Source organism: Humulus lupulus, chromosome 5 (assembly GCF_963169125.1).
Source record: "Humulus lupulus chromosome 5, drHumLupu1.1, whole genome shotgun sequence".
In the NCBI taxonomy this organism is placed as follows: Eukaryota; Viridiplantae; Streptophyta; class Magnoliopsida; order Rosales; family Cannabaceae; genus Humulus; species Humulus lupulus.
In genome coordinates this window covers 187,126,459-187,149,308 of record NC_084797.1, presented here as the reverse complement: position 1 = coordinate 187,149,308, position 22,850 = coordinate 187,126,459, and the positions used below count along the sequence as shown (strand labels likewise).

Here is a 22,850-nt window from a genome sequence, read left to right as displayed (position 1 = left end):
TTTGGGAATTTGAGAAGAATTTTATTCTTTGGGTCAAGTATACAATTATATGATAATTGAGGTTGAATAATTAATTTGGAATTAATTATTGATTTAAAAAAATATATTTATGAATTCAGATATATAATTTTTGAAATTCATATATATAAATAAATTAATTATTTTATTTGAGTGGGAGAAAATAAAATTGGTAAGTCAAAAATTGTTTTTTGATTTCTTGAATTTTAAAAGATGATGATAATGATGAACATCAATTTGAATTTTGAATTTAAAATTTAAACTTTGAAATATGGTTGTCATCTTTTCCTTAAAAATGTAAATACCTTATTTTGTGTAAGATTGATTTTAGTTAAATAAATTAGTAAAAGAAAAATGCAGAATCCCTGAAAAGGGAAATAACAGTTCACGCATGACACATTCCAGACTGTGCCATGCGTGTACTACTTCATTGATATTGTATCAGTATGTTTTTATTTTATTTATTTAATTAATTAATAATTTGAAAATAGTCATTTCAAATTTGGTAAGTTAGATATTTACATAAATCAATTCTTATCATCATTATGATATTATTATTATATTACTATTATTATTAGGAATAATTAGGTAATAGAATAATCTATGTATATATATATGATATAGAATAATAAGAAGAAGATATAACAATAGAAATACTATTCAGAATAGGTTTTCATAATTTTTGTTAGACAAAAAGTTTATTGTCTTCTTCTTTATTCTAACCATTCTCAAACCATAATCCAAGTTCTCATGTGTTGAGAAATACTTGTGATTCCTAAATTGCAAACTCATGTTCTCTATGTGCACACACATATTTGAGATGTAGAGAACACTCTGGAAGATCATGGTTTGAGTACTCAAAGCATTGGATAGGAAGATCGATAAATATACGAAAAGACTCAATGACACTTGATAGGCTTCAAGAGGTAATTTCTCATGTTCTTGAATATATATATGTGTGTTTGTATGTTATATATAAATATATTGTATATTTATATATATGTTGCATGATTAATAATATTGCATGTTAATGTTTCTGTTTGGATATTTTCTTGGTCATATAAATTGTTTGTATGATTAATGAAATTTTTTATTATTCTACAAAATGGGTCCACCACGCCTATTTCCCTGCGTGCTTTGAATGCTTTTCCAACAATTGGTACCAGAGCAGGTCATTAATCTATGCATATTATTAATTGTTATGTGGCTTATGTGCATTTTTATAATATATGTGATATGTGTTTGAATGGATGAATGTTTATTTTCATGATGATAGATTCTTAAGGGTAGAATCGACGATTGAAGCATTTGAGGCTGCATTAATCGGGGATACACGACATAAGGGCTTGTTTTATTTACTAAACTTCACCTTCCACAAGCGTAGATTTTCTTACTAATTTTTTTCTTTCTATCCCAAATAATAATAATGCGCCTTTCTCCTAAGACTAAGAAAATAAATGATATAAATAACTAAATTCAATAAAAAAAAAATAATAATCAAATCACACCATCTTGATAATAGGCGAATGCCTCTTTCTCGCTCGCAGTTGTCAGAATTATTCGTAATAAGATTTGGCTACAATTGAAAAGGTCTTATCAATAAAACTTCCATTTATTCGAGATCTAGACATAGGCAAAAATTATTTCTATACTTTCTTTTACCTTTAGTGAAAAAATAAAAAATCCCACAAATAAAGGCATTTTACAGTACGAAATAACATAAAAACAGACTCATTAAAATGAAATGTTTACTCAAATTAATTTCTTTTGACATGAATCAATAAAATCTAAGAAATATTTGAAGCCGATGAGATTTCATCCAAATGAAAATAGAAAAACTGCTTGTTTTGTATTGTGTGTATAACAGTATACGCTAGACAATTAAATCTAAAAATTCTTAGGACCTTTCATGAATTTCGAATAAATCTATGGGGTAAGGGTTTCTTGTTGAAAGATCTTAAATTGTATAAAATTGGAAAGGAATTTGAGAATTTTTATGAAAATAGAATAATAGTTTAAACTAAATAAAATCATGATCTAAAGGTAGCCATTAAACATAGTATAAAAAACTAGATCAATCGATACATTCGTTTCCAATTTAGTGATTTAATCTTATATATATATATTTGAAAAAGGTCAGCAGTATCATTTTCATAAACATGAATAGATACCTTTATTTATTGTTTTGAACAGTTTTTCACAAAAAAATTATCCCCCCCCCCCCAACCTCGAATAAAGGTTTGACAATGTTTTTCTCTTTTTATAGTAAAAATGGAGTGTATACACCTATCCAATAATAAAATAAGAATGAATCACCATTTACTCAATTTATAAAGCATAATCATTATGTAGGAGAGATGGCTGAATGGTTCAAGGCGTAGCATTGGAACTGCTATGTAGGCTTTTGTTTACCGAGGGTTTAAATCCCTCTCTTTCCGTATCCTTCACCAAATTCACCAATGTTATTGACCACAATATATCAAATCAAATAACAATGGATGCCATTATTCCGATAGTTAGACCTTTCTTTTATATGGATTCTCGAGTCCTAATCCAAATTTTTGTGGTATGGAAAATACTAGAAAGTAATGGACAAGGAATGAAAATCCCCCTAGTTAGTTTAGTTAGGTTTAAGTCTGACGAGAATAATATTCGATGACAAGCAATTCATTTATTTTCAAATCGACCCATTTACTATCCATTATTTTATTGACCGATCCTTGATATTGGAATGGGTGAAGATTCAAATGTTTTGGAAGTTCCTTACAGACAGATGAATCAAGATAATTTTAAACCAAGACTTAGAAATTTTTTGTTCATCTCTCACTGTAATAATATCTTGGGGTTTGCAGAGATAACTTGGTATATCTACCATACAATTATTAACTAAAATATGTCTATGGTTAACCAATTGGCGGGCTTGAGGAATAGTCGAAGACATACCTAATCTAAAAGGGATGTTATCTAACCGCATTTCAAGTAATTGTAGTAAAACTTGACTTATTGACCCTTTTGCTTTTCCGACGATACGAATGTATTTAAGTAATTGTTCTTCTGTAAGACCATAATGAAAGCGCAATTTTTATTTTTCTTCTAAACGAATACGATATTGAGATTTTTTACCAGGGCTAATTGGTTTCGAAGATCGCTGATAGCTCTAGGCTTTTTACTAGTTAGTCCTGGTAAAGCTCCTAGATGACGTATTTGTTTTTTTAAATGAGGCCCTCTGTAACGCGACATAAAAACTCCTTATAAAATTTCATAAACCTATATGTAATTCGAAAGAATAATTGGATGAATTGTAATCAATATTCTGGCCTTAACTTAATATTCTATATTATTATCTATATATAATATAGAATTTATAAAATCTATAAAAATAAAAAATGAAAGTTCTTTTGTTAATTGATTTGGTCTGCATAAATCGAACTCCTCCTATTCTATTATTTTAAATAATTGGAAGTCCTTATGAGCTAATAGATGAAGATAAGTACCTTTTTTATATGGGGAATAAGTCTTTTCAATTTCTTTGATTTTACATTACCAACTCTGTAAAGTAAAAACTATGTAAAAGGAAAATCAAACATATGGAGAAAAGCCAGCTATTGCAGTCGAACCGATGATCATCGCATTACAAATGCGATGCTCTAACCTCTGAGCTAAGCGGGCTCGCATAACATAATTGGAACACACATAGGACTTTAGTAAACTACTGGGATCTTAACTATTAACTGTTCATTCTTAACTCTTCTTATATTTAGATAGTAATTTTTTTTATTCAAATGACATTTGAAATTCAAACTTCTTTTTTTTTCCTAGTTGATTTTCCTAAGTATAACTTATTAAATTCTAATTTTCTTAATAGAATAATTGAATATTAATACATAATAATAAAGATAAGAGCTAATACGAAAACAAAAGAATAAAGAATTGACCGTTCAAGTATTCAAAATTGCATGCCAAAAATGCTATAAATAGGCAAATATATGTCTAAGTATAATATAGGTGTAATAATACTATCTTATATAAAATACTATTATATGTATAATATAATCTATAAGATAATATTATATATACTATATATATGTGGTATGTATCCATCTATTTTGAATTATGGATATAGACGTAATCGAATCTTTTCTTATTGAACCAAATATGAGGTTCCAAGAGAGATGAAAAAAGATAGACAAGAAAACAAAATAGAAGGAAACAGTTTTCACTATGCGAACCACTATCTAACGAATTCAAGAGTTCTTTCATAATCTAAATGAAAAAAAAAGGAAAACGGTATCGTAATTAGATCTGAATCACAAACCAAAAGGGGGATATGGCAAAATTGGTAGATGCTACAGACTTAATTGGATTGAGCCTTGGTATGGAAACCTACCAAGTGATAACTTTCAAATTCAGAGAAACCATGGTATTCACAAAAATGGGCAATCCTGAGCCAAATCCAGTTTTTTGATAACAAACAAGGATTCAAAAAGCAATAATAAATGGGATAGGTGCAGAGACTCAATGGAAGTTGTTCTAACAAATGGAGTTGGCTGTGTTGCGTTAATAATGGAATCCTTTCATCGAAACTCCAGAAAGGATAAAGAAGAAACGTATATACGTACTAAAATACCATCTCCAAATGATTAATGACAACCCGAATTTGTCTTTCTTTGAATTTTCATGAAAAATGAAAGAATTTTTGTGAATCAATTCTAAGTTGAAAAATGAATTGAATATTCATTAATCAAATCATTTACTCCCTAAAAATCCGATAGATTTTTTGACGACTTGATTAATCAAACGAGAATAAAGATGGAGTCCCATTCCACATGTTAATATCGACAACAATGAAATTTATAGTAAGAGGAAAATTCGTTGACTTTAAAAATTGTGAGGGTTCAAGTCCCACTATCCCCAAAAATGCCAAAAGATTCCCTAATTATTTATCCTCTCATTCCGTTAGCGATTTCTAATTTGTTATGTTTCTCGTTCATTCTAACTCTACAACTGTACCTGAACGACCTTTTTTTAATTATCACAAGCCTTGTGATATATATGAAAGACCTACAAATGAACTTAAGGAATCCCAATGTGCAATTTGAATAATTAACAATGTAATCCCCCTTTCGTCTTTTTAATTGACATAGTCCAAGTCGTCTTGTAAAATGATGATAATGCATTATGAATGGTCGGGATAGCTCAGTTGGTAGAGCAGAGGGCTAAAAATCCTCGTGTCACCAGTTCAAATCTGGTTCTTGGCACATGAGCGATTTGTATGATTATCTATTCTAGAAATTAATTAATATAGGTCCGCATACAGATTCTATACATAGTATAGGTCATGATACATTTTTGTCCATCTTAAGTATCTGGAGATGTGCCCTTTTTTTTTAGAATAGTAAAAGATGAGTAAAGAGTATATGTATAATATATAAAATGTATATAAAGTATAATATGTAAACAAAAAGAAAATGTTAATACTTCATAGATCAAAAAAAGGGAAATTTTTTGGTTGAAAGACCTAAAAGTCTAGTCTAGTGGAGTTGAAGGGCGCGAATAGCCAAGATTCATCTTAGAAATAGTATAAATAAAATTTAATCCCCTTTCATTTATTTCAATTTTTTTATTACTATTCTAATTCTTCATTTCGTCCTATGCGACTTTCCGGAGCCCACCTAAATGATGTGCGCAGTACATAGTTATATTATAGTTCGGCATTATGAACTCATTTAATTTCATCCTATTGACTCGACTCATCCCCTAAAAGGATCTTCAAAATAGGAAATTCGTAATGAATCTCTCTAATAGTCTAACTGTATTGTCTTTTTTTATTTATTTAGTATTCATTTTATTTAGCTTATCCATAATATGTGAAAGAGACTTCATCCCTTTGAATATCTAGAGTTGGAAAAGTGAAGATTAGTTTCTGATTATTCAATGAGCATCTTGTATTTCATAAAATTTAGGGGCAATATAATCCTTACGTAAAGTCCATCCTATCCAACTTTCGGGCATTAAGAAACGTTTCAGACGTTGAAGATTATCATAATAGATTCCCAACATATCATAAGCTTTTTTTTTTTTTAAATCCGCGCTTTTCCAAACTTAGAAAACAGACGGAATTCTAGGATTCTACCTTGGAACAAATACTTTTATGCATACTTCTTCCGGTTGATCTATAGCATACTATATTTTCGTAAGATGATATACACTTGCTAACAGTCCCCGTGGTGCTACATCATAGGCAAATTGGGAACATAGATAATTGTAACCATATACATATAAAATGACAACAATGGAATGCCAATCCTCGGGCTTTATTTGTAAAGTCTCTATTCCTTGGTAATCGAAACCCAAAGACCTATTAACTAGCCCATGTTTGATTATCCAAATAGACAAACGATCCTGCATTTTCTCTCTCCTGCATTTTTTTCCTTTTTCATTTATATACGTATTATTAAGTAATAAGTATTTCCCATTTACGATAAAATTTCTGAAGATTGATTTGCAGTTTATTATTCTGTACAAAAAGATATTCGTTAATTCACTAATTCGTGGAAAGATACTGAACTTTTGTATTTGAAAAATATTTCATACGGGATCTCTGAAGTAGATGTTGGTTGATACACTAATCCTTGATTATAACTTCCAGTATGAGTACTGTGTCTAACACAAAACTTGTGGCTAGAAGAAAAACACCGATTCTCTTGTTGAGATCGAATTCGATCTTCATAGATTTCTCAAGATATTTTCTTCCAAAGTTTTGTTATTGCATCTATAACTGCCTCCGATTAAGGAGGACATCTAGGCAAATAAATATCCACAAGAATTAGCTTATCGACCCCCCGAACAGTAAAATACAAATCGATACTGAAGATCCCCCTGTTATTGTATAGGCTCCCATCACAATAACATATTTTGGTTCTGGCAATTGTTCATATAATCTCACTAAAGAAGGAGCCCTTTTCATTGTTACTGTACCATCAGTTAAAATTAGGTCTGCCTGTCTAGGTCTCGATCTTGACACCAGGCCATAACAATCAAAGTCAAATAATGAACCTATTAATGAAGCAAATTCAATAACTGGTACCATAGAGAAGCGACCATAAACTGGAGAGTCTTGACCAATTTGAAAGGTCGCTTGATGTAGTTGAAATGACTGAACTTTGGGTTGTTCGATCAACTAAGGGAAACTCAATAATGGAATTCATAAATGTCTCAATCTTACATTTTTTATTGTCATATGAATATTCAAGAGCTAAGACCATTCCAATTATAACGACCCAAATTTACTAATAAGGCTTAAGGGCCTTGATTAGTGTTTCGGGAGGGCATAACTCGATTATATGTGATTTAATAATTAACAACATGTTATATGATTATTTGAACATCTGTGATGCATGACTATGTGTATTAGTATGCATGTAGGCCCTGATTAGGTTAGAAGGGCATATTCGTAATTTTGGCATGTTGAGGGCATAACCGTATATATCTGTGATAAATTGTTGAGACCACATTATTATGTGGATATGTTTGTAATTTGCGACTCGAGGCGATCTTAGTTAGCGGTTTAGCGAAAAAGTCACGGCAGGGATTTATACCCGGCTCGGGGCGAGCCTGGGGATATTTCTGGGAATTTAGGAAATATATTGGAGTCTATTTTGATATTGAGGAATATAAATGGTGATTAGTTAGGTGTCGAGAAGTAAGCGGTAAATATTAGAGACATTCGACCAATTAGCGGGAATTGGGTGTGATGACCAAAATGCCCTTAAGATGTTTAAAAGCTTAGTTATAAGTGGGAGGGCAATATGGTCTTTTGGTGTTTAGAATAAGAGATAAGGGTCATATTGCTTTATGCCTTAGTGGATTGTGTAGAAAGCGTTGGAAGTCTGAAGTAAAGAAAAGAAAAGAAGGAAAAGGAAAGAAGGGAAAAAGCAGGAGTCTTCTCTCTTGCACGGTTTGGGCATTTCTTCACCAATTCTCTGGAAATTTGGAGCTAAAATTCAAAGAAGGCTTAGGCTAAGACTCAACTCTAGGATCCTTGTTTTTTCTTGGGGAATTAGCAGAGGTTATTCATCATTTGAGGTAAGATTTTGAGGTTGATATTCAGTTCTTGGTTTTGGTATTGAATTGGTTTTCTAAGCTGAGTTTCTGTGGGAATTCTAGGGAATTAAACCTAAGGGTTTGAGGAGGTAATGGCTAAGGAAGTTTGGAAGACAACCTAGGTTGAGCTCATCCATCAAAGGTAAGAAACTTTAGTTTCAAGTTCTGTGATTTTTGTTGTTCTGCTGAGTTCTTGAGCTTCAAATTCAACCATGGTGATTTCCTTGTTTTGGGGTGCATGTGATTGAATTATTTGTGGTTAGATTGTATGGGATGAGTTGAAGATGTTGGGAGGCTTGTTTTGAAGTTTGGTTGAGTTTTAGAAAGGTTTGGCTCGAGGAAATTCGAAGAGGAAAAGCCTGAGTATTGTCTTGCTGTGACTAGCACTGTAGCGCTAGTTTAGGGCGCTACAGCGCTAGGCTTGGGTGTCTCGGAGCCTGATGGCTCTGTTTGTAGCGCTGTAGCGCCCACTTTAGGGCTCTGTAGCGCTACCCTATTCCCAGAAGGGGATATTTGGGTTATTTCTTAGGGTTTTTGGCCGGGGGCTCGGGGTTTAGTTCCACCACCCCTTTTGGTGGAATTAGCGCTTCCCGAGGGCTCGGGATTGGTCCTGAGGATAGGTTTTGGAATTGAAGTTTGGAGTTGGTTCTAACTTGTGACCTTGACTAGGTGTACGCTAGGGCTCAGACGGGATCGTGCTTGAGTGTTGAATTGAACAAAGCTATCAAAATCTAAAGGTAAGAAAACTACACCCGGTTATGTGTTTGTGATGGGACTAAGAGCTCCCTATATCTGTATGATGTCATAGATGGTATTATTCCATTGGACATGTGATAAATGACCTAAGAGTTCAGTAAATAATACTTGCACACAGGGCGCGACTCGGCCACTGGTAGCTGATGACAAGTTAATATTCACTGAGCTCGGTTTAAGCAGGCCAGGAGCGGCCTAAGGGCGTTGACCCTGGTTATCATATGTGAATTAATTATTGATATGAAACAATGAGCTTGGTATGTTGAATACTTGACTAACGTGAATATTCAGATTGTTGGGTATATGATTATGCTACATGAGTTTTTCTGGTTGTTTGCTTGATGATTATGCTCTGCTATTGTGTTTTCTTGCTGGGCCTTGGCTCATGGGTGCTACGTGGTGCAGGTAACGACAAAGACAAAGTGGACCAGTCCTAAGATGGAGAGCTTTGGGGCTGAATGTACATAGTCAGCTGATTGGCCGTCACGGCCGAGGAGTTATACAGGACGAGAAAAACCTAATTGTTTGTTTTGCCTTAGAGTGGCTGGTAACTGTATTTTAATCCTGAAATTTTGTAAACTGTCTTTTAACTTTACTACTTCTGGGATCCCATGTAAAGAAAATTTTTGATTATAAGTAATGAAACTTTTGAGACCAAAATATTTTAACCCTATTTCAACTGTAGTTTCAATAACACGTTTCTAACTAAATGACTTGATTAGCGAGTCTTGCACCTTTATAAACACATAATGTAATGGTCTTGGCTATCCAGGGCGTTACAACATGGTATCAGTGTGTCCTAGGTTTAATGGTTCCTGAAGACTGGCTAGACATGTACATTCGCCACGAAAGACAAGCTTCACTCAGGGTTTGGTAATTGTGTATACTTGATTATATGTTTAAGTGAATAGAATGGAATATAACTGTTCATATATGTTTGATTGATGGGGAGCATGAGATACTGATAGGGCCTGGCCCTTGACTATTGCATGATGATATTGAAGCATGCTTCTAGCAAGTCAGAATCCTACCAAGACCTTCGAGATTAAGAGTGCCTGAGCTAGAAGCGGCAACCATTAAGTGGAGAATTTCCATCCATTTGCTGTCTCGTTCGCTACCTCAGGTCATAATTACCCAATTGGCTCAGTTTGAGTTCTGACTATAGCTGTAACCTATCTCCTATTGGGGAGAAGTGTCCCGCTCTCCATCAAACTAGAAATTTCATAAGGTTCTTTACTCTACCAAAAGCCCTCTTCGAAAAGCTGGGGGTTGGGAGGTCTGAATCTTGTGTGAAACTCCATGCTTTTTCCTTTATTAGTAGGTCGGAACCTCCGCTGATGAAGCGAATGCTCTTGGTTATGAGGCTTAGGTTGAGGCCCTTGATGCCAATGCAACAAGCTTTCGTCTCGGGGTGTGAAGATAAAGTGGCGCGACTGACTGCTTCGCCTAACTCAGATTCAAATTGATATTAGTCTTTCTTCTTTCTCAGGTCTGTCCTTGCCTGTCAAGAGTGGATGGATTGGCTGCTGTGGGCCCACTAAACCCTCGCCCCTTGGGGCTTGGGGAGGCAACCTTAACGGCGTAAGCACCTTTCTATCAACTCAAGGCAGGAAATGCGCATAGCCAAGATGGAATTGACTCTAGTAGACCACTACTCGATGGTGGAACACGGGACTTATAGTAGATGACTAGTCTACACCCTAACCTTAAAATCGATAAATGGGAATGCGTTACCTAATAATGAGCAATGCTGGTAACAACAATTGGTTCCTAACCTCATTAAGATCTGAGTACGGCATATCCGACTATCCGATAGCTTGGATAAGAAACACGATGAACTGTACTTGTATCTCTAGGTGTTATGATGTCTTATTATGTAGATCATGTCTTGCTTGAGGGTTCCAAACCCCACCCTTCTCTAATAGGGTTAAGTACAGACCCACACCTAGGGATATACGAGCACCATTCTTCAGACATTGTTTGATAGTTATTGTAGCCGGGATAAGCAGGCAAGAACTTCTGTATAGCACCCTAGTATTTTAGTACAAGTAGCTAAGGGGGCTGGGAGGTACGACTTGCGTCAAAGTTTGTCCTTCCCCCCTTTCCCTCTAATAAGGTGCAGGCCCCCGGAAATAGATGCCCCATATAGCCTTTCCTCTCCGGGGTTGGGTTAATTCCACTTCCTACTCGCAGAATGCTCTTTATGATCTCGGCTCATGATTCAATTGCCATGTATTTAGCTATTGAACTACAAAGTTTATGATTTTATGTGATCGCAACATCAAAAAGAAAGTCTGAATTTTCCACGGAAGCCGGCTCGAAATATTTGATCTTAGGTGCATTTCCCTCTGGAATATTACTGTTTGGGTACGACCGGACAACTACCGATATCTAAAAATATCCTTTCTTAGAATGTTGTTGTTAAATATATATCTATATAGTAAACTATCAAGTATTACTTAGATGTGAAACTTGCAGACCTCATTGGTTGTGATATTGATCTTACGGGGGGAACGAAATCAAAGAATATATAGACTTGTAGAGACCCTCTATGTAGTTGTCTAGCTAGGGCGTATACATCTTTCCCCATAGCCCTGGGGCCGTGTCTCGATGCAAGCATTGAAAGAAGATGCCAGAATGACTCTTTGAAATGAACGACGTAATAAATAAAGAAACTAGCTGCCGACTGAACGAGATGAGGTGTGGAGTGAACTGTGATAACCTTTGTTTTTACCATAAAAGCTAAAAGAAGGAATGAGCACAGATGAAAGTTCGCCCAAAAGAAGCGAGTGACTCAAGATATGCCATCGCTCTTCTCTCTTGACTAGAGATTTGGGGGAGTTTTGTGAGCGAGGAGTGAAGCCTTGGCACTGCTATGCATGTGAATGAAAATATTTGAATATTTGGATAAACTGTTATGTCTTGATTGTTTGTTAATGTTTGGGTTCTAATGGTGGATCATGGAAGGATTATTACCCTGTCATCATAGTCTGACCGCCGAGTCATTGATTGCAAATTGACTTGGATAATTATGCGTCCAAGAAAATCTATGTGACTAGCCGACACCAGGTCTGAGACTAGAGATGATGACCAGGGCCAGATCCCTCCACCAGTCCCTGAGAACTGGCAGCAACTTATGGCTGATATGCAAGCTCGGCTACAGAGCCATGATGAACAGATTCAAATTATGCACCAACAGGCTCCATTAGGGAGTGCTGCCCCTATTGTGCCACCTGCAGTGGTACCAGTGGTACAGTCAGTAGAGGTTGGGAATAGATGGGAGCTGTTGTATGAGCGGTTCAGGAAGCAGCAGCCCCTGATCTTTGAGGGAGGACCTGATCCACTAAAGGCTGAACAATGGATGACCATGATTACTACTATCCTAGATTTCATGAGGGTAGAGGGACATGACAGAGTGGCCTGTGCCACATATATGTTGAGAGAGGATGCCTGTATCTGGTGGGAAGTGGCATCACAGACTAGAGATGTTACTGCTTTGACTTGGGAAGGATTCAAGTACCTATTCAGTCAGAAGTACTATAATGTTGCCATCAGGGCAGCAAAAGTAAATGAGTTTGTTGGGCTGGTTCAGGGCAGCATGTCAGTTACAAAATATGCCCTAAAGTTTGACAGAGTTGCGAAGTTCGCACCAGACCTTGTGCCTACTGATGCAGCTAGGCAGGACAGGTTTATTAGAGGGCTTAATGCTATGATAGCCCAAGATGTGAGAATTACAACAGTTCCTTGAGGGACGACTTATGTCCATGTTGTAGAGAAGGCTCTTACCGCTGAGGAAGCAGAAAATAAGATATGGAGGGAGAGTGCAGCAAGGCAGGAGGGCCGCAGGGCGTGCCACCATATTCTGGTTCTGGTAGGGGTGGAGGCCCTAGTGATTTGGAAAGGAAGACCCCTAATACTTCGACCACTCCTGGTCCTGATAGGAGAGGTCGGGGTACTCAGGGTGGCCATCAGGGAGGCGGTGATTCATGGAGGACCTATCCTGAGTGGACGAGGTGCAGAAGACACCATTCGGGCGAGTGTGGGGCTAAGGTCTGTTATGTGTGCGAGGTGGTGGGACACCTAAGGAAAGACTGCCCGACAGTGAAGAAGGGAGAAGCAGGAAAGGTGGACAGCTTGACTCCAGCTCGAGTGTTCACCCTGACGCAGGCAGAGGCCGAGGTTAGTCCCTCAGTAGTGACAGGTCAGCTTTCTAGCGCTGACTCTCCATTTACTGTATTGACTGACCCTGGTGCTACACATTCATTTGTTTCTAGTAAGGTAATTGATAGATTGTGTAGACCTGGTGAGTATTGTACTACAGGGTTTGGGACTATTTTGCCTACAGGAGAACTAGTTGTTTCTAGGAGGTGGATTAGAGCACTGCCAGTGATGGTAGATGGTAGGGAATTGTCAGTAGACTTGATTGAGTTGAGTATGGAGGATTTTGATATGATTTTAGGTATGGATTGGTTGGTTAGATATGGAGCTACTATTGACTGCAGGAAGAAGATGGTGACCTTTGAGCCGGAGGGCGAGGATCCCTTTGTCTTTGTGGGAGCGGTGCATGGACCCCGCATACCCAGGATTTCAGTGTTGAGAGCTAGGAACCTATTACAGGGAGAATGTATAGGTTTCCTAGCTAGTGTGGTGGATACCACCAGGGTTTCGCCAACAAGACCGGAGGAGACCAGATTGGTTTCTGAGTTCTTGGATGTGTTTCTTGATGACTTGCCTGGGTTGCCGCCGCGTAGAGAGATTCAGTTTCACATTGAGTTGGTGCCAGGGACAGAGCCAGTGTCGAGGGCACCATACAGAATGGCACCAGTAGAACTGAAGGAATTGAAGATACAACTATAGGAGCTTCTAGATTTGGGGTTCATCAGGCCTAGTTACTCACCATGGGGTGCTCCAGTTTTGTTTGTGAATAAGAAGGATGGGACTTTGAGAATGTGTATAGACTACAAGGAATTGAACAAGTTGACTATCAAGAATAAGTATCCCCTACAAATTATTGATGACTTGTTTGATCAGCTGCAGGGCAAGACGGTGTTCTCGAAGATTGATCTTCGATCTGGTTATCACCAGCTGAGGATCAAGGACGAGGACATACCGAAGACGGCCTTCCGAACGAGGTATGGGCACTATGAGTTTCTGGTCATGTCATTTGGTTTGACCAATGCCCCTGCAACCTTTATGGACCTAATGAATAGGGTGTTCAAGGACTTTCTGGATCAGTTCGTTATTGTCTTCATCGACGACATCTTAGTGTACTCCAGTTCAGAGGCAGAGCATGAGATTCATCTGCGACAGGTTTTGCAGAGATTGAGGGAGCATCAGTTGTACGCCAAGTTTAAGAAGTGTGAATTTTGGTTGCCATAAGTGACATTCCTTGGACATATTTTGGCTGCAGATGGGATTAAGGTGGATCCATCTAAGGTGGAGGCAGTTAGGGATTGGCCGAGGCCAAGTAATGCCTCAGAGGTGCGAAGTTTTCTTGGTCTAGCGGGTTACTACAGATGGTTTGTGGAAGGCTTCTCGAAGATAGCGACACCGATGACAAAATTGATACGGAAGAACTTGAAGTTTATTTGGTCAGACAAGTGTGAGAACAGTTTTCAAGAGCTGAAGGAATATGTGGAGCGATGTGTCGAGGTTGGGTTTAGGCTGTGTGTTGATGCAGGACGAGATGGTCATAGCTTATCCGTCACGACAGCTGAAGGAATATGAGCAGGGGTATCCTACCCATGACTTAGAGTTAGCAGCAGTGCTATTCGCACTGAAGGTTTGGCGGCATTACCTATATGGGGAGAAGTGCGAGATATACACCGATCACAAGAGCTTGTAGTACTTCTCCACACAGAAGGACCTGAACATGAGGCAAAGAATTTGGCTAGAATTGTTGAAATATTACGATTGTGATATTCTTTACCATCCGAGGAAAGCTAATGTAGTGGCGGATGTATTGAGCAAGAGAGGCCCAAGTCAATTATACAGTTCCACCCAGATCTCTAGAGAGTTAGCTGATGAGATAGTCTGTGCAAGGATAGAATTGGTGGTGGGCCAGTTGGCTAACATTTCTCTGCAGTCGACCCTGCTAGTGCGGATTAAAGAAGGTCAATTGGTAGACACTCAGTTACAGGAGGTTAGAGAGAATGTCTTAGCGGGAGTAGCTAAGGACTATTCTATTTCTGAGGTTGGTTTGCTTCGGTATCAGGGACAGATTTGTGTTCCAGCTGATGAGGGGATCAGACGAGAGATATTGGATGAGTCACATACGACGTCGTACTCACTTCATCCGTGTACCACAAAGATGTACCAGGATCTACGGACGTTATATTGGTGGCCCGAGATGAAGAAGGATGTGGTAGAGTACGTAGCGAGATGTTTAACCTGTCAGCAGGTGAAAGCTAAACATCAGTGACCAGCAGGGTTGCTTCAGCCCTTGGGTATTTCCAAGTGGAAATGGAAGGATATTACGATGGATTTTGTGGGAGGTTTACCCAGAATAGTAGGACTTCATGACTCGGTGTGGGTGATAGTGGACAGATACACCAAGTCAGCCCATTTTCTTCCAATGAGGTCGACATATATTGTGGATCAGTATGCTGAGTTGTATTTGTGGGAGATCGTATGTCTCCATGGGGTTCCTAAGTCTATAGTGTCAGACCAGGATCCTATCTTTACCTCCAAGTTTTGGGGTAGTTTGCAGAAGGCTATGGGGACTCAGTTGAAGTTCAGCACAACCTTTCATCCTTAGACCGATGGAGAGTCTCAGAGGACGATTCAGGTGTTGGAGGATATGCTCAGAGCGTGTGTGATCGGCTTTGAGGGATCGTGGAGTAAGTATCTTCCGTTGATTGAATTCTCATATAATAATAGTTACCAATCAACGATTGGAGTGGTTCCCTACGAGATGTTATATGGGAGGAAGTGTAGATCACCCATTCATTGGGATGAGATGGGTGAGAGGAAGAATTTGGGGCCGGATATGGTTCAGAGGACAAAGGTAGCTATAGAAAAGATCCGAGCAAGGATGCTCGCCTCACAGAGCAGACAGAAGAGCTACGCTGATCCCAAGCGTAGGGACGTGGAGTTCTAGGTTGGGGACCACGTATTTCTTCGAGTATCACCACTGCGAGAGGTGAGGAGGTTTGGGAAAAAAGGCAAGTTAAGCCCTAGGTTCATCGGACCTTTTGAGATCCTGGAAAGGATCGGTCAGGTGGCTTACAGGTTAGCCTTGCCACAATTTTTGTCGGGAGTTTATGACGTGTTCCATGTTTCTATGCTCCAAAATTACGTCTCAGATGCGACACAGATGTTGAGGTATGAAGACTTGGAGTTGCAGACCGATTTAGCCTATGAGGAGCAACCGGTTTAGATCTTGTATAAGAAGGACAAGGTACTACGGAATAAGACGATTCCTCTTGTTAAAGTGTTGTGGAGGAATAGTAGGGTCTAGGAGGAGACCTGTGAGCTTGAGACAGTGATGCGGGATCAGTGTCCCGAACTATTCAGGTAAATTTCGAGGACGAAATTCTCATTAGGAAGGGATTGTTCTAACGGCCCAAATTTACTAATAAGGCTTAAGGGCCTTGATTAGTGTGCCAGGAGGGCATAACTGGATTATATGTGATTTAATAATTAACAACATGTTATATGATTATTTGAACATCTGTGATGCATGACTATGTGTATTAGTATGCATGTAGGCCCTGATTAGGTTAGAATAGCATATTTGTAATTTTGGCCCGTTGAGGGCATAACCGTATATATCTGTGATAAATTGTTGAGACCACATTATTATGTGGATATGTTTGTAATTTGCGACTCGAGGCGATCTTAGTTAGCGGTTTAGCGAAAAATTCACGGCGGGGATTTATACTCGGCTCGGGGCGAGCCTGGGGGTATTTCTGGGAATTTAAGAAATATATTGGAGTCTATTTTGATATTGAGGAATATAATTGGTGATTAGTTAGTTGTCGGGAAGTAAGCGGTAAATATTAGAGACATTCGAGCAATTACCAGGAATTGTGTGTGATGACCAAAATGCCCTTAAGATGTTTAAAAGCTTAGTTATAAGTGGGAGTGAAATATGGTCTTTTAATGTTTAGAATAAGAGATAAGGGTCATATTGCTTTATGCCTTAGTGGATTGTGTAGAAAGTGTTGGAAGTCTGAAGTAAAGAAAAGAAAAGAAAGAAAAGAAGGAAAAGGAAAGAAGGGAAAAAACATGAGTCTTCCCTCTTGCACGGTTTGGGCATTTCTTCACCAATTCTCTGGAAATTTGGAGCTAAAATTCAGAGAAGGCTTAGGGTAAGACTCAACACTAGGATCCTTGTTTTGGCTTGGGGAATAAGCAGATGTTATTCATCATTTGAGGTAAGGTTTTGAGGTTGATATTAAGTTCTTGGTTTTGGTTTTGGTATTGAATTGGTTTTGTAAGTTGAGTTTTTGTGGGAATTCTGGGGAATTAAACCTAGGGGTTTGAGGAGGTAAAGGCTAAGGAAGTGTGGAAGACAACCTAGGTTGAGCTCATCCATCAAAGGTAAGAAACTTTAGTTTCAAGTTCTGTGATTTCTGTTGTTCTACTGAGTTCTTGAGCTTCAAATTCAGCCATGGTGATTTCCTTGTTTTGGGGTGCATGTGATTGAATTATTTGTGGTTAGGTTGTTTGGGATGAGTTGAAGATGTTGGGAGGCTTGTGTTTGAAGTTTGGTTGAGGTTTGGTTGAGTTTTAGAAAGGTTTGGCTTGAGGAAATTCGAAGAGGAGAAGCCTATGTGTTGTCTGGCTGTGACTAGCACTGTAGCGCTAGCTTTAGGGCGCTATAGCGCTAGGCTTGGGCATCTAGGAGCCTAATGGATTTATTCGTAGCACTATAGTGCCCACTTTAGGGCGCTGTAGAGCTACCCTGTTCCCAGAAGGGGATTTTTGGGTTATTTCTTAGGGTTTTTGGCCGGGGGCTCGGGGTTTGGTTCCACCACCCCGTTTGGTGGAATTAGGGCCTCCCGAGGGCTCGGGATTGGTCTTGAGGCTAGGTTTTGGAGTTGATGTTTGGAGTTGCTTCTAACTTGTGACCGTGACTAGGTGTACGCTAGGGCTCAGACGGGATCGTGCTTGAGGGTTGAATTGAACAACGCTATCGGAATCTAAAGGTAAGAAAACTGCACCCGGTTGTGTGTTTGTGATGGGACTAAGAGCTCCCTATATCTATATGATGTCATAGATGGTATTATGACATGGGACATGTGATAAACGACATAAGAGTGTCGTAAATATTACTTTCGCACAGGGCGCGGCTCGGCCACTGGTAGCTGAGGACAGCTTAATATTCATTGAGCTCAGTTTAAGCGGGCCGGAGTCAGTGGGATAAATAGAGGGTGCGGCCTAAGGGTGTTGACCCTGGTTATCATATGTGAATTGATTATTGATATGAAATGATGTGCTTGGTATGTTGAATACTTGACTAACGTGAATATTCGGATTGTTGGGTATATGATTATACTACATGAGTTTTCTGGTTGTGTTGCTTGATGATTATGCTCTGCTATTGTGTTTTCTTGCTGGGCCTTGGCTCGCGGGTGCTACGTGGTGCAGGTAAAGACAAAGGCAAAGTGGACCAGTCCTGAGATGGAGAGCTTTTGGGGCTGAATGTACATAGTCAGCCGATCGGCCGCCACGGCCGAGGAGTGATACAGGATGAGAAAAGCCTAATTGTCTGTTTTGCCTTAGAGTGGCTAGTAACTGTATTTTAATCCTGAAATTTTATAAACTATCTTTTAACTTTACTACTTCTGGGATCCCATGTAAAGAAAATGTTTGATTATAAGTAATGAAAATTTTGAGACCAAAATCTTTTAACCCTAGTTCAACTGTAGTTTTAGTAATTCGTTTCTAACTAAATGACTTGATTAGCGAGTCTTGCACCTTTATAAACACATAGTGTAATAGTCTTGGCTATCCAGGGCGTTACACAAATGCTCCTTTTCTCCATGCATAAATTGAACCAACAATTTGGATAAGTACGAAAATTAATGCCTCTATATAAATCCGGATACCCCAATACAACAACAAAAAAAATAACAAAAATTGGAGCAAACATATAATAACAGATTCAAAATTGTAACCAAGCATCCCCCATTGGTTCTATTTTCGATTCATAACTAGAAAGTTATTCTGGTTCTTTTCTAATCAGGGCTAATACTCCGGAAATTAGAAATGCTAAAATAGGAATAACACTTGATATTATAAAAAATGCTCAGAAAATATCATATTAGTAAATTAGAAACATAGGCGTACTCCCATTAATGTGGAAAATATACTGGATTAGTAAATCCAAAATGGACTTAATTGTCAAGTCATCCATAACTGTTTAGTCAAAATAACCATTCATTTTGATCCAATCGCTTAATTTTGGTTGTTTGTTGTGGCATATGTTTTGTTTCAAGATTCTCTATATCCACCAGAATTTCATTTCTATTCCATTTACTTCGATTTTCTTTTTATTTTATATTTATATAAAAAGAAAATACATAATCGAAGTATATATTATACAAATTCGCTGCTTTTCAAATTATCTCTAAAGAATTAAATATTAAATAAAGGATTTACACAAATTGATTGTTTTTTTTTCTAATTTTTAGCCTATTTAGATCAGATAAGATTGAATAGATTCAATCTTATCTCAAGATAAAATAATTGTAAATATTACAAATATTCTATTTTATAGGGATATACGGACTCGAACCGTATACCTTCTTGGTAAAACAGACCAAACTTTTTATTATCAAAATGATTTGAACTGTTTCAAAGACCCAACATGCTTCTTTTCGCATTGGGCTCTTTCGTTAACCAATATAAATATCAATTAGTCTACCATATTTTTTTGATAGAAAATAAAAAGATGGCTCCCCGTGCTCTGATTCATTATGTACATTCCAATCCAGGGGCACTACCAAAGTGTTTCAAAGAAGGATTATCTTGCCGTAGGTCTGCTTTTGGCCTATAGATCAACTTAAGCTAAATGGAGTTTCTATCGCTCTGCTTGAATCAAATATGAAACTTTATACACATTAAAGTTCATAAGATAGAAAAAATATAATTTTGTTGAGGTCCTTATACTCATCAGGCTTTGCATTGAATAAATACATTATTCACCTTATCAGTATCGCAAATCAATGATGGGATCTATCTTGGCATCCGTTTAGGCGCCCAAATTAGACCAAACCATTTGTCAAGCTATTGTTCTCTTCTTTTGTTTCCCGAAAGCATAGAGTAAGAAATCCATTGCTCAATAAGAACAAATCTTTTAATGACACGATGGACTCCTCTGAAAAACATTGGTGGGTGTGTAAATGAGGTGCTCTACCAACTGATCAATAGCCCTTATGCTTGTGATACATATTTTATCAGTAGATAATTTCTTGTCAAGATAGCTCTTTGATTGGTATTGCTTATAAGTAATATTAAATTTATAATCCATCAATGGGATATGTCCCCTTTTGTTTTTATTTTGTTTTGTGAGGATAAAAGACCTACTTAACTCAATGGTTAGAGTATTACTTTCATATAGTGAGAGTCATTGGTTCAAATCCAATAGTAGGTAGAACTTTATAGATAGCAACGTCACTAGTATATAATGAGTTTTTATACTCATTCGCTTTTATTGATTTTGTATATTTTTTATCCTACTCTATTGAATTTTCTAATTTCAAATTAGTTCATTGCATTAAAATTTGATTCTACTTTATTGGATTTGATTCTTATTCGATTTTAATTTGAATCGTCATAAGCAAAAGTAAGGTGTATAAACAGAAGTATACACCTTATTTTTCTTATTCGAACACACTAACTAGTTACGACATCATATTGATAGCCTCTACTCGTGTCCTAGCTCGTCTGAGAGCTAGATTTGCCTCAATTATTTGTCTCTTGCCTTCAGCTTTACTCAAATTAACTTCCGCTATTTCAAGAGTTTGCCGAGCTTCTTGTGGATCAATGTCACTATCCTTCTCTTCATCATTTACTACAGTGATCTCATTATTCCCTATTCTAGCAAAACCACCCATTAGAGCCATCGTTAACCATTGTTCTTAAGGCGTATTCTCAAAATACCGATATCTACAGCTGTGGCAATAGGCGCATGATTTGGTATGTAGAGTCCCATAATGTTTACTTAGTTAGCTAGATAGTTAGTAGTAGGTGTTGTATTTTAGATTTTGTGGATTTTGGTTCAAACCGGGACTTAGTTGGAAACTCATAGCAACAGTTATAGATTTTATAAGTTTAACCTATAGTTTAAGAATATTAATTATAGCATAAGATTTGATTAATATTGCTGGTTCTAGGTATATTATTTATTATAACCTAAAGTTTAGATAGAGCCAATAAGAACATGACACTTGTTATAAGCCTGATTATTAAGGAATTAAGTATTTTGATGATAAAATAAATAAATAGAAGCTTTAGTACCTACCAGAAACTGTTAGGGTCGTATTATGACTCAGTCAAAGCAGTTATCCCATTCAAATTATGCTAAAAAAAATGCTATTACGTGTTTAAAATATTCACGTATGTCGATATATTGTAGCATGAGAGTCGATATATCGCCTAACGTAAGATACAGAAAACAAGTTGACCTTGCACGAACGTACGAACTGAGGCTCGGGACTAAGGCATAGCTGATATATCGCCATATAGGGGCAATATATCACCCTTAGTGTGATAAATTTTAAAATCTTTGTTTTTGAATTTAAAAATAAGCCTAAACTACTTGGACCTGCCTATGAACATTTTGACAATGTCTTAAGCCTCTGATTGACGAATACTCAAATATTTTCAATTAATATTCATTATTTTTATTCAAATCAAAAGGGGTTAGTTTCACTCCTTAACTCTATAAATAGGAGCTAGTACCCAGCCATTCCTCTCATTCTTCAAGTTGTGATCAGAGCCTCCAAGGTGCTAGTGTTACCATAGAGTGATAAACACTTGGATTGGGATAGATGCTTTATCATTTTTAAGCTTTATAAAATATTTGGGAAGTGAGGTTTAGTGTGATTTCGGTATTGAAATTAGACCAATCCGTAAGGTCAACTAAGGTATTCCTATTCTTTAAGTCCAGTTCTTTAAAAAAAATTTAGTTTTCTTTAGTTTCTTTTATTCATATCCTAACTCTTTTTATTGGTTCTTGAAACTTAATGTCTTTCTTGGTAAGTTTCTTCTTGAAAGTTTAGCTTCCACATTCATTCTTTATTCTTTAGAAATACTCACCATTCTTATTGTTGGTTTTAGGATTGTTCCAAGTCCCGCATTTTTCTCAAATATCCTGGTTTTGGTAAGGAAAATAGGATAGTTTCTATATGCTTGTATGTTATTATATGATTATGCTATAATATGTTATGATATATATGTTTTTGGCGCTTATAGTTGCTTAAATAGCAAACCTCAATGTTTTTATGTTTCTTGGGGCTTATAGTTGCTTAGCTAGCAAACCTCAATGTATTTTGAGGCTTATAGTTGCTTAGCTAGTAAACCCCAATGTTTACCATGTACATGGGTTAGAGTTGTGATATATGTTTTATAGAATATGTTTTTGATATAGTCTTCTGTTTATGTTTTATGTTACAGTAGATTTTTCCTTGCTGGGCATTACGCTCACTCCTTTTTCTTTTAGTGTGATGCAGGAAACTAGATACGGAGGCGGGAGGATTCTTGGTGGCTTGACTTGTGTGTTGAGGATGAATGGAATGAATGGGCTGCGAGTCGATCAAGGATGACATTATTTTTAGTTTTTTTTAATTATGTTTCTATGTATTTTCCACATTTAATTTTGTAAACAATTTTCTTTAATTTAAAATTATGTTTTATGTTTTAAACAATGGGTACCCATACCAAAACTTTGTTTGACTTTGTAATTTCCGCAATATTATGTTGAAGTTTTAATATAGTTATTATTATTTCTTATGTATATATTCTTC

The 22,850-nt window shown here is 37.1% G+C and overlaps 1 non-coding gene and 1 pseudogene across 1 annotated transcript; one reads left to right on the top strand and one right to left on the bottom strand.

The window, feature by feature from the left end:
* Positions 1 to 2,648: 2,648 nt before the first annotated feature.
* Positions 2,649 to 3,258, bottom strand: LOC133833883 (small ribosomal subunit protein uS4c-like; annotated as a pseudogene).
* Positions 3,259 to 5,203: 1,945 nt separating this feature from the next.
* Positions 5,204 to 5,276, top strand: TRNAF-AAA (transfer RNA phenylalanine (anticodon AAA)). Its single transcript has one exon. It is a non-coding gene; the product is annotated as a tRNA-Phe (tRNA).
* The last annotated feature ends 17,574 nt before the right edge of the window (positions 5,277 to 22,850 follow it).